The sequence below is a fragment of the Acomys minous genome, assembly GCF_964271855.1.
Source record: "Acomys minous genome assembly, chromosome: 12".
NCBI classification, from domain to species: domain Eukaryota; kingdom Metazoa; phylum Chordata; class Mammalia; order Rodentia; family Muridae; genus Acomys; species Acomys minous.
Window position 1 is genome coordinate 81,462,054 of NC_140493.1, and position 17,314 is coordinate 81,479,367.

At 46.4% G+C, this 17,314-nt stretch overlaps 1 long non-coding RNA gene across 1 annotated transcript; it reads left to right on the forward strand.

Moving 5' to 3' along the window:
- The first annotated feature begins 3,707 nt into the window (after nt 1-3,707).
- On the forward strand, nt 3,708-17,054 carry LOC311579152. Its single transcript, XR_014773071.1, has 3 exons — nt 3,708-3,833; nt 4,005-4,160; nt 16,411-17,054. It is a non-coding gene; the product is annotated as an uncharacterized lncRNA (long non-coding RNA).
- The last annotated feature ends 260 nt before the right edge of the window (nt 17,055-17,314 follow it).

Sequence of the window (17,314 nt, forward strand, 5' to 3'; positions counted from 1 at the left end):
GCACCCAGGCTGGCCTCAGCTTCACTACGTCATCAGGAGTGGCCTTGGCTTCTGGCCCTCCTGTGCCATGCTGGCAGCATAAGGATGAGAGATGGAATCCACGGCTTCATACTTGCCAGGAAAGCTCTCTACCAACCGAGTGCCACCCTTAGCCTCAAAGGACAGTTTTAAACAGGCTCTGTCCCTTCTGCACACAGACGCCTCAGTGCCTGCAGATCCTACAAGCAGATGAATCAGTAACCATCCCTCCTTTCTTCTAGGACAGCTCACAGAGAGACATGGCAGCCACCTCCAGGCTGGGCAAGCGACTCCCTAGACTCCAGGCTTAAGCTAGGCATGCCTTTTGGTTCCTGCTGTAAATGATCTGTCCCTTTCCTTGGAAACCATGATGGGAAAAGGTAACCCCGTGGTCCCCATGGCAGTGCCAACTCTTACCTGGAGGAGGGCTTACCCCAGGCAGCTCTTGACTGACTTTCCATTTCCCTGTGGTAACTAGTGAAGGAGCCCAGTGTCCCCCAGGGTCAGGGTAGAGACTGGAAAGGCTTTTCGAAATGGCCTCACAGAGCAGTCCTTGTTCCCAGACTGCACAGGGCCTGCCTGTACATGTACGGTCAACAAGAAAGGGGAACCTTTCATTTTTATTGGTTCCCCCAACACAGGGCTGGGTTTTAGTTTTGGAAAAATCATTCAGGGAGCCTGGTCCTGTGGTATTGACTTTTTACTGGCATGCTCGATGAAGTCAATAGATCGAAAGTTTCTAACAGACGTGATGCCGTTCCAACTGCATGTGGCCTGCGGGCCATACTTTAAATTCCAGCCCTCAAAGTCAAGGGGAAATGTGCCCTGAAAGCCCAGTGCTAATGCAATTAAACACCATAATTATATAAGCATTGATTCAGATCTCAGAATACTCCCTTCCCACTGCACGGTACCATGGGGGACACATTTCTGCTAGGTCTGATCCTTGGGTGACAGCTTTAATCCTAATCCAAAGTCTCCACTTGCCTAGAAATGTCACAAGGCAGCTGGCAGCACGTGCTTCTCGCTGCAGGCTTTCAGATAAAGAGCCGATTGCTTGCGGCTCCCTGCTTCTGTGTCCTGGCTCCCTTTTCCTTCTCCTCCTCACCTCCCCTCTCTCCTCCTTCCCTTCCTCCACTCCTTTTCTCCTATCCCTTCCCCTTCCTTCTTTCCTCTTTCCTCTCCGTTCTCTCTATCTTGCCTCTCCTTTCTTCCCCTCTCCTCTTTTTCCCACTTCTTCCTTTCCCTCCACTCCTTTTTCCATCATCTCTTCCCTTCCCTTCCCTTTCCCTTCCCTTCCCCCCTTCCCTCTTTGGTTTGTTCAGACAGGGTATTTCTATGCAGCCCAGCTGGCCTTCAACTCATCATGCTTCCTGAGTGATGGGAACACAAGCATGCACTGCCACATCTGGCTTACATTGGTCCTTTTCAAAGATATTATGTGGGAATTTCTTGAGAGAGGAAAAGGCACTCCAGGGGGGAGGAGACGGCATGCATAGGCACCTGCAGCAAAGATAAACTTGGCAATGCTATGGTCATAGGATGTAAGGGTTGTTTTTTTTTTTTTTTTTAAGTTTTATCTTTGTTTTTTTTAAGTGTGTGTGTGTGTGTGTGTGTGTTGCCTGATGTGAGTGCTGGGGACTGACAGATCCTCAACAAGAGAAATACCTGCTCTTAACCTGTGAGCCGTCTCTCTAGTCTCTCTCTGTGTAAGTTTCTACGCAGTGTAAGGAGTCAACACAAAGTTCACTAACACAACACACTTGCTGGACACGATGACTCATGCTTGTAATTTCCAAGCCCGGGAAGATGAAAATAGGAAAAGCACAATGAGTCTGAGGTCGTGCTGGGCTACATAACAAGACTCCATCTTTAAATGCAGACACACACACAGACGCGCACACACACTGTATCTCTGTTTATTGGTCAGGAGTCTGGGCCTGGAGTTGCTGATCCTCTGCTCAGCGTCTCACAGATTGCGGTCCAGGTACTGGCCAGGTGTTTCTGTTCGACTATGAAGTGGAGCCACTCTCCAGCCTCACGTTTTGAGCACTGGGTCCCCAGCTGATGGCGCTGTTTGCGAAGTCTGCCCACCTGGGGTGTGTGTCTAGCTGGCGGAGGTTGGCCCCCTCGCCAGGCTTCTGATGTTTATTGATATTTATATCCAGTCCCTGCTCCTGGCTCTGTTTTCTTTGTTTCTCAGCCTACCAGGATGTGATCCAGCAGCACCTCTGAGCCTCTTACATCATGCCTTCCCCGTGTGATTGTCTGCGCCCTCTGAAATGTGAGCCAAGCTAAACTCTTCTCTCTCAATTTAATTCTGTCAGGTGCTTGGTCACAGCCACCAGAAGAGTAACTGATAGAGTCAGTCTGTGTGCTTCTCTGCAGACCTGACGTCCCAGCCCAGAAAGGCTGTGTTTAAGTTCTTCATGGCTATGGATAGAACAATCGTCATGCCCTGGAGGCTACCTCCTTCCCTTAGGGCGGCCCGTGGAGAGCTCACAGCAGGAGTTCTTTACTTCTTTAGACCATTAGGAGACTCTTTTGCTCCAGTTAGCTGAGACAGCATCTTCTATAAGGCGCATTATAAGGGAGTGACACCTGTATCACCACTACCATGTACCATTGAATAGTCACAGGACCTGTCCACACTCAAGGAGACAAGATCATACAAAGACATGGCTCCTTCATCAGAGGTCCCCCTACAGGCCCCCAAACTACTTTCTTGGCCCTCTCAGCATCAGGCTCCTGATTGGAGAATTTGGTTAAACCCTATAGGAGCCTTGGGAAGATAAAACATCCCATCCCAAGGGTTCAGCTGACTCCCAAGTAGCAAACACTCTGTAGATACTGGCTGTGACCATGGTCGTGACTAATATTAATACTGACATTGTGAGACTCTCAGGTCTATGTTGAAGATTAAGAGGCAGAGAGAAGCAGGGCCAGGAAGATGGCTCAGCAGATAATGGCATTTTCCACCCGAGGTCGATGACCTAGATTCAGTCCCTGAGACTCACATGGCAGAGAGAGAGTACTGCCTCCTCTAAGTCAAGAGCCATGGTACACATGCCACCTGTGCCCAAATGAGATCATTTAAAAAATTTTTAAAGGAAGAAAAGAAGTAACAGAGATCATAGCTGTCTGCCCCTGTGGCTTCCCTACAAAACCTTCAGCTCCGTCCTAGCCTGGGACCTGGACCATCCTGGAACACAGGCAGTTCTGCCAGCTTCCCAGACCCGAGGACAAGTTTGGTAATGAGCGTGCTCAGAGAACAGGAGAGGGCTTCAGCGGGACCCTTTCTCTGTTTCTCTGTTTTGAGCCTCAGGACCGCTCTGCCCATAGAGCTAGCGGGCGGGCCTCCCCGGTTCCGGAGAAGAGGCCCAGCTGAGCATCCACCCTGGCTCGGCTCTGATTGATGCCATCCCTCTCCACAGTTGCTACCTACAACTGTAGTTGCTTGTTCACTCGGACTAACAAGAGCCATTGTTCATGATCACCCAGAATTCCATGAATCACGCAAGAAGAATTTTTAATAGCGAGTTAAATATACACTCAACCCGCCATCACTGCATCAAACCAGCACGCACCAACCATCAGACACGTGAGCCTATGATAACAAGTCGCAATGGCTCCCCGCAGCCGTGACACCGACCCTAGCTCATAGTCTCACAGAGATAAGAAAGGCGACCCGAGGAGTGGGTGATGCCTGCCAGCGAGTTGCATTGTGGGAGCTCGGCCGTTTAGCTCACGAGTCGATGGGGGCATGTCACCTGTACAGCATTGTTTTGAAACGGATCCTAGACACCAAGCCCAAGGTCAGCCACTCCACTTTCCTGTCTCCGTACCTGAAGTACACACTAGACAATACATTATGCCCTCCCCTGCTTTGGGATATTTTGGAATCTTGGCGTTTATCTCTCAGGAAGATAAAGGCGAAGTTTTTTTTTTTTTTTTCTAATTCTTTTCGTTTCTTTTTGAAAGAACAGCTGCACTACAACTGGAATTTGAGGGGCTTGAGGCTTACAGGCTTGGAAGCACACACACGTACACAAATGCCCTCGCTCTATTTCAAAGGAGGAAATGATCCTTCAATAACGGCTGAGAGAATTGGACGGCGGTATTCATCAGTCTGTCTGGCACCGGTAGGCAGCTCTATTGTGAGAAGGGGGCAAGGGTCTGGCGGTCTACTTAGCTTTCCATTTGCGGAAATTTCCTTTCGAGGATTTTCTTTACAGCCTTAAAGCCCCGTGTTTATGAGGCCCGGAGCTGTCTTCCAAACAAGGCGGGACGCACAGATGAGAGCTGAGGCTTGCTTTCCTTTGTGTGTGTGTCTGTGCGCATGCGTGTGCCTGTGGAGGCCAGGGGTCGATGTCAGATGCCTTTCTCAGTGCTCCTCCTACTAATTTGAGACAGGAGCTCTCACTGAACCTGAAGCTCATCAATTCAGCTAGGCTGGCTGGCCAGCAAGCCCCAGGGATCCGCCTGTCCCCGTGTCCTCAGTGCTAGGGCTACAGCGCAGGCTGTCACATGGCCGTCTACATGGATGCTCTGGGTCTGGTGCGCAGGTGCCCATGTTTGCACAGTAGGCACTTTACTGGCTGAGCCATCTCTCAAGCCCTTCTTTATTGGTTTTTACTTTATTGGCTTGTTTGTTTGTTTGTTTGTTATTATTTGAGATTATTTGAAACAGGATCTCCTGTGAAACCCAGGCTGGCCTCAAATTCTCAACCAAGTGCTAGGATCAAAGGCCTGGGCCATCATGACTGGCCAACTTGTGTTTCTTTATAAACGCCAAGGGGCTTGTTTGTCTCATGTCTTTCCCGAAGTGACCCCTTGTGTTTTTCACACAAGTGCTGTGGTGAACCCTGCCTAGCTCTGTAGCTTTGGTATTAAACACACATGGGCATTTGACTCTGCGCATGCCATCATGTCATGAAAGCAACCCCAAGAAACACTGCCTGCAACACTCAGGCTTAGATTCAAGAATGATGAAAGGCTGTGGGTTTTTTGTTTTGGTTTGTTTTGTTTGTTTGTTTTTTTCAAGACAGGGTTTCTCTGTGTAGCCTTGGCTTTCCCGTACTCACTTTGTAGACCAGGCTGGCCTCGAACTCACAGCGATCCGCCTGCCTCTGCCTCCCAGAGCGCTGGGATTACAAGCATGCACTGCCACGCCTGGCTGAGGGGCTGTGCTTTCAACACACACTCAGTTTTCGGTTCTTATAGAAGATAGTGGTTTAATTACAGAAAGCAATGATGATTTCTGCTGTCCTGCCATCATTCCTCAGCATATTGGAATGAAATTAGCATGTTTGGATCATGTTGATTTACAAAATGGCTACTTGATGGCTCAGGGGATAAAAGCGCTTGTTATGCAAGCTCAATAGCCTGAGCTTGATCCACAGGTTCCGTGGACTCCCAAAACTGACTCCTGAAAGTTGTCCTCTGACTGTCATTTTTATGCTGGGGTACTTACACACACACACACACACACACACACGCACACACACACACACACACTCTCATTCACAAGCACACAATAAATAGACAGATAAACAAATCGCAATTTGGGTTGCTGATTTGAGTTGTTTTGGGGTTTTTGTTTTCTTTTTCTTTCTTTTTTTTTTTTGTTTTTTTGTTTTTTGTTTTTTTGTTTTTTGTTTTTTGTTTCTCGAGACAGAGTTTCTCTGTGTAGCTCTGGATGTCCTGAACTGGCTTTGTAAACCAGGCTGGCCTCGAACTCACAGAGATCCACCTGCCTCTGCCTCCCAAGTGCTGGGATCACAGGTGGCACATGCCACCAAGCCCGGCTTGAGTTGTATTTTTAAAAAAGAACATTAAATTTGGCTTGGGACAGGGCCAGGATTTCTAGCAACTTCTAAAATGGCCCCAAACTACTTTGTACTAGATATTTATACAAAGCAATGCATTCACCACTTTTTAAAAAAACATTATTTATTTTTATTCCATGCACATTGGTGTTTTGGTGTATGTCTGTGTGAGGGTGTTGGATCCTCTGGTACTGGAGTTACAGACAGAGGTGAGCTGTCATGTGGGTGCTGGGAATTGAACTCAGGTTCTCTGAAAGAGCGGCCAGTGCTAGTGCTCTTACCTGCTGAGCCATCACTCCAGCCCCGCATTCACCACTTTCAATTATAAAGTCAAAATGTTGGTCATCTCTGAAAATTTTTGAAGGTGCCCTATAGCCTGCAAGCAAAATTAAACACGTTATATCTAAATAAGCCAGCACATCTCATTAGTACGCAGATTTGCTTTCATCTTTAGTAGACAGTAGAAGCATACGCTTACCAAAAAAAAAATCGTTTTAAAATAAATTTCTTCACGGTTTATTTATTATCAGTAAATGACCAGGAACAGAGTGGGCCTAGGCATGCTGGGCAACTGTGCCATGGCTAAGACCTTGTTATTTTATGTATTTATTTATTTAGATTTTTTATTTAATTTTTTGTTTGTTTGTTTGTTTTGAGACAAAGTCTCACTATGTAGCCGTGGCTTGTCTAGAACTCACTCTGGTTGATGGCCTCAAACTAGGTTGGCCTCAAACTCACAGAGACCTGCCTGCCTGCCTGCCTCTGCCTCCTGAGTGCTGGCATCTATGGCTGTGCTACCATACTAATGATTTTGGTTTTTTGAGACGAAGTCTCATCTCACTCTGCAGCCCAAGCTGGCCTGGAACTCATAGCATTCCTCCTGCCTCGGGCTCCTGAGTGCTGGGATTATAACATGAACCTACACACACACACACACACACACACACACAGCACTATGCTTTTAGTTTTTATTTTGAGACAGAACCTAAATTGTCTAGGCTGGCCCTGAACTTGCTCTGTATCCTAGGCAGGCCTTGACTTTGGCCTCATGCTGCCTCCAGAACAGCTGAGATTACAGGCCTACACCCCCAAGCCCTGCTCAGCGCTTCACAGCGTCATGATAAAATGTTTGGGAGCTGGACCGCATGATGTACATACAGTGCTGTGAATGTGCTGAGTGCCACTGAGTTATGCCTTCTAAAATGATTTTTTTTTCCTGTCACGTGAATGTGATGGTTCATAGTATCAACTTGACCAGGGGACAGGCCCCTGGACACATCTGAGGAATTACACCTTAAATATATATATATATATATATATATATATATATATATATATATATATATATATATGTGTGTGTGTGTGTGTGTGTGTGTGTGTGTGTGTCTGTGTGTGTGTGTGTCTGTGTGTGTCTGTGTGTCTGTGTGTGTGTCTGTGTGTCTGTGTGTGTGTCTGTGTGTGTGGCAGCATTCCTGTTCTGAGCAGAGAAGGGGACAGCGAGCTGAGTACCCACCGTTCGCCTCCCTCTGCTTCCTGACTGCAGACAAGGCGTCACCAGCTTCTTCAAACTCTTGCAAGTATGAGTTCTCCACTATGTCAGAATGTCTCCTCAAACTGAGACTAAACAAATCCTTCTGTGACGGCTAGTTCTGTCTACTCAGAACAACCTAGAACCGCCTGGAAGAACGTGTCCAGTGTCGGTCTAGGCTGGGATTTGGAGGGTCCGGCATCCCATGGCCTTGTTCCTTAAGGTGGATCTTTTAGGGGCGGGGGTCTTTCTTGCTGTACTTGGTGTTCTCCAACAGGGTTGGATCAGAGATGCGAGGCTCCAGATGTTCTTGTCTCTGGGTTCTCTGTCCAGCTGCCACCCTGAGCATGAGCAGCATAGAAGGTATCCAGGCACCCAGGGTGAACTCCTCACAGATTCCTGGCGTCCCCTCCTGAAGTTCCCCTGTGCTCCATATCTTGCAGTCTTCCACCACTGCAGCGGCCTGACTCTGATCTGTCACTCGAGCCAGACCCCTGCTTGCTCTGTCATTAGCACATCAAATCTATCAAAACACACACACACACACACACACACACACACACACACACACACACAAATGCATTACGATTAAGTATGCTCCGTGTCAAGAATGCAAGAATGGTTTAATATCTAAAGATCAACTGAGGTAATTCACAGTACTAACAGAATGAAGGGAAACAAACGTGATCACCTCAGTAGATGCATCTGTTCACCCCTCTCTGCTTCCGGATGGTATATGCAATGTGACCTGCTGCTTTGAGTTCCTGCCACCTTGACTCCCGTGATGAACCGTTCCCCTGAACTAATCCAAGCCAGGGTTATTTGCACCAAGGCACCCTCCGACCTACGCAGCAATTCTGACCGATTACCACTGATGCTCTGCTCCAAGTGTGAAGTCACTTGAGGGTTGCCCTGATGGTCCAGCATCCTTCTCATCCAAAAGCAGCTCCCGCACCATGCAGGCAGGAGTTCCAGAGTCACAAACTGGGAGAGGCTCCAGCCCTGCTGTTCTCCTCCTTGCTTACCCCTCTCAGGTGGGGTTCGCCCAGAGAAGCAGTTGCAAAGTTTGGTTCTGAGGTCTGTAGCTGTCCCTGCTCCTCTGATCATCTTCCTGAAAACAGGCTGGAAACTGTTGATGGAGAGCTTTGTCGGTAGAGAAGTCGTGTTGGCTCCGGAAATGATCCAAGTGGAAGACGCCATGTTGAACCTCAAGGAAGCCAGGAAGTAAATAGACATAATTGACCCAACCCAGGCAGCAAGAAGGTGTTGAGGAAACGAACAACAACGTGAGGAACAAGGATCTCAGCACATACTAGATTCTAGAATGGCAACCAGAGTGAGTCAGCTGGCCCCATATGCCTTCCACAAGCCCCTGAGTTCCTCAGAGTCTGTTTACATTACAGCCATTCGGGGGTTGAAATTTTTCTAGAGACAAAAGTTCAAGTGTGGATGCATTGTTTTTGTTTGTCTGTTTGTTTTAAGATTTATTTATTTATTATATAGTATTCTACCTACATGTGTGCCTGCAGGCCAGAAGAGGGCACCAGATCTCATTATAGATGGTTGTGAGCCACCATGTGGTTGCTGGGAACTGAGGGACCTTTTGGAAGAACGGCCATTGCTCTTGACCTCTGAGCCATCTCTCCAGCCCCGGATGCATTATTTTTTAAATGATTAAATTTTATTTCTGAGCCAGGTGTGGTGGCGCATGCCTTTAATCCCAGCACTCAGGAAGCAGAGGCAGACAGATCGCTGTGAGTTCGAGGCCAGCCTGGTCTACAGATCGAGTTCCAAGACAGCCAGGGCTATCACACAGAGAAACTCTGCTGCAAAACAAAATTTTAAAGTGTGTGTGTGTGTGTGTGTGTGTGTGTGTGTGTGTGTGTGTGTGTATGCACACGCACGCACATGTGCAAGTGAGTGCACACATTCTTGGAGCCCAGGAAAGGATGCCAGATCCTCCTAGAGCTGCAGCTACAGGTGTTTGTGAGCTCCCAGGTGCTGGGATCCGAACCCGGGTCCTCTAGAAAGGCAGTAAGTTCTCTTAACCACGGCTGTATCTGTCCAGCCCTTTACTTTTATTTTTGAGACAAGGTTTCTGGCTGACTCTGAAGCTCATCAGTTCAACTAGACTGGCTGGCCCCAATGAGCTTCGGGGATTCTTCTGTCTCCACCTCCTCATCGCTCCTCTAACCCAGATGACTGGGATTACAGGCACACTCCTCGGTGCTCGGTTTTTTATGTGGCCTCTGAAGATCGGAACTCAGGTCCCCATGCTTGTGTGACAAACACTTTACTGAGTCATCTCTCCAACCCTACAAATTCTTGACAAATGTATTCCCCGTCACTCTGGAGGTACTGGCCAGTACAAAAAGATAAAGAGATAAAAATATTGCAAATGACAATAATGTCGTCTTTGTTTGCAAATAATATGGACTTGATAAACAGAAAATCCTAAGGAATCCATAAAATATTACTAGAACTAATAAAGAAATTGCGAGATAAAGTAAGTGGGCAAAAATCAATTGTAAAACTGAGCCGGGTGATGCGTGCCTAGAATCCCAGAATTGAGGAGATTCAGGCAAGAGAATCCTGAGTTTGAGGCCAGCATGAGGGACACAGCAAGTTGCAGAGCCAAGCCCAACACACAAACAAAAACCAATTACGTATCCTAACAGTAACTGAAAAAGAAAACTAAATAAATGGTATTTATTTGAAAAAGCAAAATATTGCCAGGCGCAGTGGCACACGCCTTTCATCCCAGCACACGAGAGGCAGAGGCAGGTAGATCTCTGTGAGTTCGAGGCCAGCCTAGTCTACAGAAAGAATTCCAGGACAGCCAAAGCTACACAGAGACAAGCCTTGTCTTGAAAAAAACAAAAAAACAAAAACCCAAAACTAAGACACTACTGAAATGATCTAAATAAATGGTAAGGAATACCATCTTCATTGCTTGGAAGGCTCCATATTGCTATTAGCTCAGCTCTCCCACAAAGTGTAATCCCAACCAAATCTTAGATGATGATGATGATGATGATGATGATGATGTGTGTGTGTGTGTGTCCGTGTGTGTGTATGTGTGCGTGTGTCGCCTCTGCATGTATGAAGCCCAGAAGAAGATGTCAAGTGTCCTGATATACCACTCTCTGCCTTTGTCCCCTAATTGGGACCTCTCACTAAGCCTGGAGCTAGGCTGACCATAAGCAAGCTCCAGAGACTCTCCGGCCATTGCCCATCCTTAGCATCTGGGCTACGGGGTCATCGAGCCACCTCCACTTTTTATGTGGATGCTGGCATCTGAATTCACTTTCTCATGTTCTTAGTCACTTAGCAAGCTTTGGGTATTTGTTGTTATAGAAACTGGCATGCTGATTCTCAGACCTAAGTGAAAATTGAAGGAATCCAGAGCACTCATGGGATTCACAAACTTAGAAGATCTGCGTTGTTGGGGGTCAAGCCTTGCAGCAGGTGTTAACATGAGGACATGAGGACACACAGAAGGATCCGTCCAATGGAATAGAACATGCACAGATGGGGGCGGACGTACATATGTAACCACAACTGACTTAGACAGCACTTCAAACGCAACTCAACTGAGAAAAATAATGAACCCTGGCTCATAACCTATGGCATACTCAAAAGCTAACTCAAATAGAGCCTAGGCCTATATGTGAAAACTAAAACTATAAAGATTCCAGAGAAAAACAGGCAAATATGATGTTGGAATCTGCAAAGATTTCTGAAAACACAAAAGACACTAATGGGAAAAAAAAAACTACATCTCATGAAAATGGAAAACTTTTGGTTTTCACAATGCATGATTAAGAAACTGAAAAAGACAAGCCGCAGACTAGAAGTTATTTCCAATACCTATGTGTGACAAATGATTCATACTATACTGCATAAAGACTTTTTGTCTTTCTCGAGACAGGGTCTCTCTTTGTTAGCCTTGGCTGTCCTGGACTCACTTTGTAGACCTGACTGAGAGCTGACTGAGCAAGCCATGAGGAGGAGCAAGGCAGTAAGCATCACCTTCCATGGCCTCTGCATCTGTTCCTGCCTCCAGGTTCCTACCCTGGTTGCCTAGGGAACTCAGGGGTGGACATCAATGAAATGTGACCTGAGAGGTGTCACATCAATGAAACATGCTCTTTCCTCCTCAGAGTGTTTATGGTCATGGTGTTTTATCACAGCAGCAGAAACCCTAACTAAGACAAGACCATAGCCATTCAAATCCTGGGTCACATCCAAAAGAAATAATATACATTTATATGTACAAAAGTCTTGTACAGGCATCTAATGCTTGAAGTTTGAAATAGCCCAAATATCTATCTATGAAGAATACCCAAACTCTGGATCATAAGCGTACAGTGGCATGCTGTACAGCAGCGGTTCTCCACCTGTGGCTCTCAATCCCTTTGGGGGTCAAACGACCCTTTCACAGGGGTCACACGTCAGACATCCTACATATAAGATATTTACGTTACGATTCATAACAGTAGCACAATTACAGTTATGAAGTAGCAACAAAACTAATTTTATGGTTGGGGAGGGCGTCACCACAACATGAGGAACCGTATAGTGAAGGGTCGCAGCAGTAGGAAGGTGGAGAGCCGCCGCTCTACAGCTACTGTGTTAGTCTGCCGTACAAAATGCCATAGTTCTTGAGGCTGGGAAATCCAGGACCAAGGAGCAAGGTGAGAGGAGCAATCACGCTCTCTCTCTGATATTTCTTCTTCACAGAACACTACCTCCCTTAGATCAGGACCCTGGCCACGTGACCTTCTGCACTCTTACTTCCTGAAGAGCCCCCCCCCCCCATCTCCAACACAGTTACACTGGGGCATTAGTGCCAACATACCAGTTTGGAGGGACGCAGATTCAGCCTTGAATAACATCAGAAAAGAAGCTGTCATTATCTGTAACATGACTGGATGCTTTTAGTGCCCCTATAATTCAAAAAATACAAGGTTTGAAAATAGAAGATAAAAGAGGGGCTGGAGAGATGACTAGGTGGTAAAGAGTAATTGGCACACTTGCAGAGGACCCTGGTTTGTTCACCCACATGGTGGCTCACAATTATCCTTAACTCCATCTGCAGGGGGCCAAGAGACTCTTCTGACCTCTGAGAGTACCAGGCATACACGTGATGTTCATACACACATGCAGGCAAAAACCCCTTTACACATAAAATAAAACAGATCTTTTAAATTTTTTTAAAGATTTGTTTATTTATTATGTATATAATGTTCTGCCTGCACGTATACCTGCACACCAGAAGAGGGCACCAGATCTCATTATACATGGTTGTGAGGCACCCTGTGGCTGCTGGGAATTGAATTCAGTATCTTGGGAAGAACAGACAGTGCTCTTATCCTCTGAGCCATCTCTACAGCCCCCCCCCCCACCTAATCTTTTAAATTTTTAAAAAGAAAGAATAAAAAGGGGGAGTGGCTGGAGAGATGACTCAGTGGTTAAGAGTACTGGCTGCTCCCCCAGAAGACCTGAGTTCAATTCCCAGGACCTAACTGGTGGTTCACAACCATCTGTCACTTCAGTCCATCTGAATGTTTTCCATGGGCACTGCTCACACATGCAGAGAGGCAGAAGCAGGCAGAACACCCATACACATAAAATAAAAATGATAAAGCAGATCCTCCATGTGGTACGAGGACTGGGGAAAGGAGCATGCAAGAAATTGTTCGTGAAGGAAACAACCCTGCCTTGACCAGGGTGACACTGACACAGGTGGATACATCTCAAAACACATGAGACCGCACCTCAAAATTAGTGTACCTGTAGCATATAAATTATAGTTTACGAAGTATCTCAACTCATATAGGTGCAGTGCTATCTTTTTATCAGTATATGGCCAGGAATGTACACAATTTATCAATCCCCCCCCCATTGATTAACAATTAGATTTCTTCCGATTGTTTGCTATTATACGGAATGCCATAGTGACCACTCTCGAAGGACACCTTGCCAAGTTGGATTGTCAAAGCCTTCTCTCTGTAAAGAATGAAGAGTGCAGTGCTGGGGAGATGGCTCAGTTAGTAAAGCACTTGCTGTACTTCAAAAGCACAGGGCCCTGAGTTCGAACCCTGGAGCACACATGAAGAGTTGGACATGGTGCGTTGAACCTGCCACCCCAGGGGTAGGAAGGCAAAAACAAGCCGATCTCTGGGTCTAGACTAATTGGTGAGTTCCAGTCAATGAAGCACCTTGGCTCAAAGGAGGTAGACTGTGTTCCTAAAGATGACATCCAAAGGTGTCCTCTGGCCTTCGCATGCTCATGTGAACACACACACACACATACACATCTACCTTAAGAAACCCTGACATTTGCTCTTGTGAGTATTTAGGGACACCAATGAAGAAAGTGACAAATGCACCTGCATGCCCCGTGCCTCATCCTATGCATCCACTCCTCATTACCCACAGAGTCCCAGCACTTTAGGAGCTGAGGCTGCCACGTAAAACCTCCAGCAAACAAAAACAAAAACAAACTAGTATCTACTAATAATAGAACAGAATGCCAGCAGTTTGCTGTGCTGAGAGTTATGTGGATGTGGTCTTTTTCTTTGGCCTGTGCGTGTGTTTATTTTGAGACTATCTTGCTGTGCTGTAGATGAGACGACGTGTGAAGTATAGCTTAAGCCTTGAATGGCAGCATTAAACCACTTCCGGCCTTCTCCTTTTGAGCAGAATCACTGTGGTGACTCCAGGCCACTCTTATGGCCAGAAATGTTCAGTGATGACAGGGAACGTAGCATATACAGTAGTGATACATTGGAAAAAGGGATGACTCAGGCCCTGGGTAGAACACGGTAGAATGACATGAGCTTTCATCACCCAACTGGCTCATAATTTAAAATGTATTGAGAGCGGGTGTGGTGGCTCATGCCTTTAATCCCAGCAGAGGCAGAGGCAAGTGGATCTCTGTGAGTTTGAGGCCAGCCTGGTCTACAAAGAGAATTCCAGGACAGCCAAGTGTTAATACATAGAGAAACCCTGTCTTGAAAGGAAAAAAAAATGTATTGAGTTAATTATTTCTAGAATTTTCTGCTCAGGTAGCTGAAAATACAGACACTGAAGCCACAGATGAGGTTGCCCTTTTTATAGATTAAAAACTGAGGCTCAGACTATTCATATAATATAAAAAGGTAATAACTCAGGTCCCAGTCCTTCCTCTTTTTTTAAAAAAAAATTGTGTTTGTTATTATTGGTAGGGGTAGATGTCTATGTCATGGTACATATGTGGAGGTCAGCAGACAACTTTTTAAAGTCATTTCTCTTTCACCGTGAGGGTCCTAGGAATCAAACTGAAATCATGAGACTTAGATAGCAAACACTGCCATTGGTTAACAATTTATCCAGCTCAAAAGGCAGTTTCAATTTTCTTTCTTTGGGGGAGGGGTGCTCGGAGGCAGGGTCTCACTCTGTAACCTTAGCTGGCTGGAAGAGGCTGGCCTTGAACTCACAGAAATGCACTAGCCTCTGCCTCTCAAGCACAGGAGTTGAAGGCATGCATCACCAGCCATGCCCCAAATGGCCAGACTTTTAACTATCTTGCCACACATTCTCTAAAGGATTTGGTCAGAGGCTCAGTGTACTTGTGTACAAAGGAGAAGAATTCAGCCTTGGGGTATGTCTCAGTGGTAGCATGTTTGCCTAGCACATGAGTGTCTCTGAGTTCCAACTCCTGAAAAGAAACAAAAGAAGGATGGGTCGTGTGTTTGTGGTGGCTGAGGCGCCAGTGGTCCAAACCGTACATGCACGGATGCTTACTGCCTCTTTCTTTCTCTCACAGTGAAGGCCAGCCACGGTGGGGACAGGGTCTCCTGTGCTTAATACTACACTTGGTCAGCATCTGAGCTTGTACAAAGATACATTCGGGCTTCCAGGCAGGAGGCAAACACAGGCTCCCAGAACGCCAGAGGGTCTTGGACATCTGCTGGGTCTTACTGCTTTGTCATCGCTGGAGAGACCCTGTGCTTAGGGGAAAAGGCTTTGATTCTGGAATGGGCTGATAATGCAGATGTTCTTAACACACAACGCTTTGGTGGTTCCAACAGTGTTGAAAGCCTCAGATACTTTTGTTTGTTTGTTTGTTTTATGTGGTTGGTTTTGTTTTTGTTTCTTTGTTTGCTTGCTTTTTTGTTTCTGCAACTAGGTCTCACATAGCCCAGGCTGACCTTGAACTCCTGATCCTCTTGCCTTTACAGGAATGTGCCACTACACCCAACTAACTCTTCATCATCATTCTTGTTTGTTTTTGTTTGTTTTTTGAGACACAGTTTCTCTGTGTAACAGGCCTGGCTGTCCTGGAACTCGCTTTGTAGACCAGGCTGGCCTCGAACTCAGAGATCTGCCTGCCTCTGCCTCCTGAGTGCTGGGATTAAAGGCATGTGCCACCACGCCTCCTCGTTCTTTCATGGCTCCTGTTACTGGTTTTCTGTGGTGCTAGGGGTCAAAGCCAGGGTCTTCCACGTATGGGGCAAGCGTTCTTCCGCTGAGCTAAGCCCTGGGCCATTCTGTTTCTTGCTTAGTCAGTCAGTCCAGCCTTGGACCCTTTTCTAGGCGTGGTTCTCCTTCTCCGTATGTCTTTGCTTCCCTCCTGCCCCCCAGCACTTAGGTTAGCCCCAGGTGTTCCTAATCTAACCGCCTTGCTCTGGCAAAGCCCCTTTAAGCATCCCTGCCTACCAGGCAACCCTACCCACCTCTCCCCCGCAGAGATGAAGATGCTGGTAAGATGGGGACAGGGTACAGCCTGTTGACCCAGCCAGCTGCTTCCTATGTTTTCTAACATCACCTCCCACACCCTCCTTTTTCTTTCCTGGCTAAATCACCACTACCGCACAGACACACACACTTCCCACAATCCCTCCCTGCATCTCTAAAAGCCCTCTCTCATTTTGTACTTACATTTTCAGAGCCTCGCTCATTAAAGGCAATTTTGCTTTCTGTTTTTATGGTAATTCTTAAACTCTTAAGTGAAACTTGTTTGAAATGGCTGTCGCTCTGTTATTACAGAAACAATGTAACGAAAATACATTTTCCTGGAAGACTCTGATGTCGCAGCCGGGAGAGAGAAATTGCTCTTGAACTTAAATATTTGAACTTGAAAAATATCAAGACAAAGAGAAGAGAAAAAAAAAAATAAACAGCCGACAATTAAGGGACATTAGAGGATCAAATTTCTTGGCTAGCCAACAGGATTTTGCGGAGAAGAAGAAAAAGAAAAACAGAGAAAATGATCAAAAGGAAAGCACAAGACACTTTCAAAAAGAGTCAAGGACACAGACTGAAACACCTCAGAGCACTGACTGAACTGAGAGCAGATCTGGGGTTGCCCAGGATGCTGAATGCAATGCGACAGCTTCCGTCTATGGCCAGGATCCTCAGCATTAAACAAGACAACAGGCTGCTTCCTACTTACTCAAGTGGTTTTTGGTAGCGGTTTGATTTGGTTTGGTTTTTGATCATTTGTTTGTTTCAAGACACGGTATCTCTGTGTAGCCTTGGCTGTCCTGGACTCCCTTAGTAGACCAGGATGGCCTCGAACTTATGAAGATCTGCCTGCCTCTGTGCTGCATGCCAGGCTATAGGCCATCAAAACAACGAATGAACCTGCAACCCAAGCCACTGTGGAGATCAAGGCATCAGGTTTGAGGTCACATTGGGGAATTAAAAAAAAAAAAAAAAGCAAAAAACTAAACAAAAACGGAAAAGGGCAGAGGCCGTTGAACCCAGCAGTAGAGCTCTTCCCTAGCATGTGCAAGACCAAGAATTTGATTCTCAGCAGGCCCCCTCCCCCAGATAGAGTTTTCAAAAGGAAAATCAGCATAAAAGACTCAGACCTTCCAAGCTATAAGGGCATTTGACTTAGAGCCTAGGACTCATTGCCTGTGTCAGTTATCAATCAAGTGAAAATGTA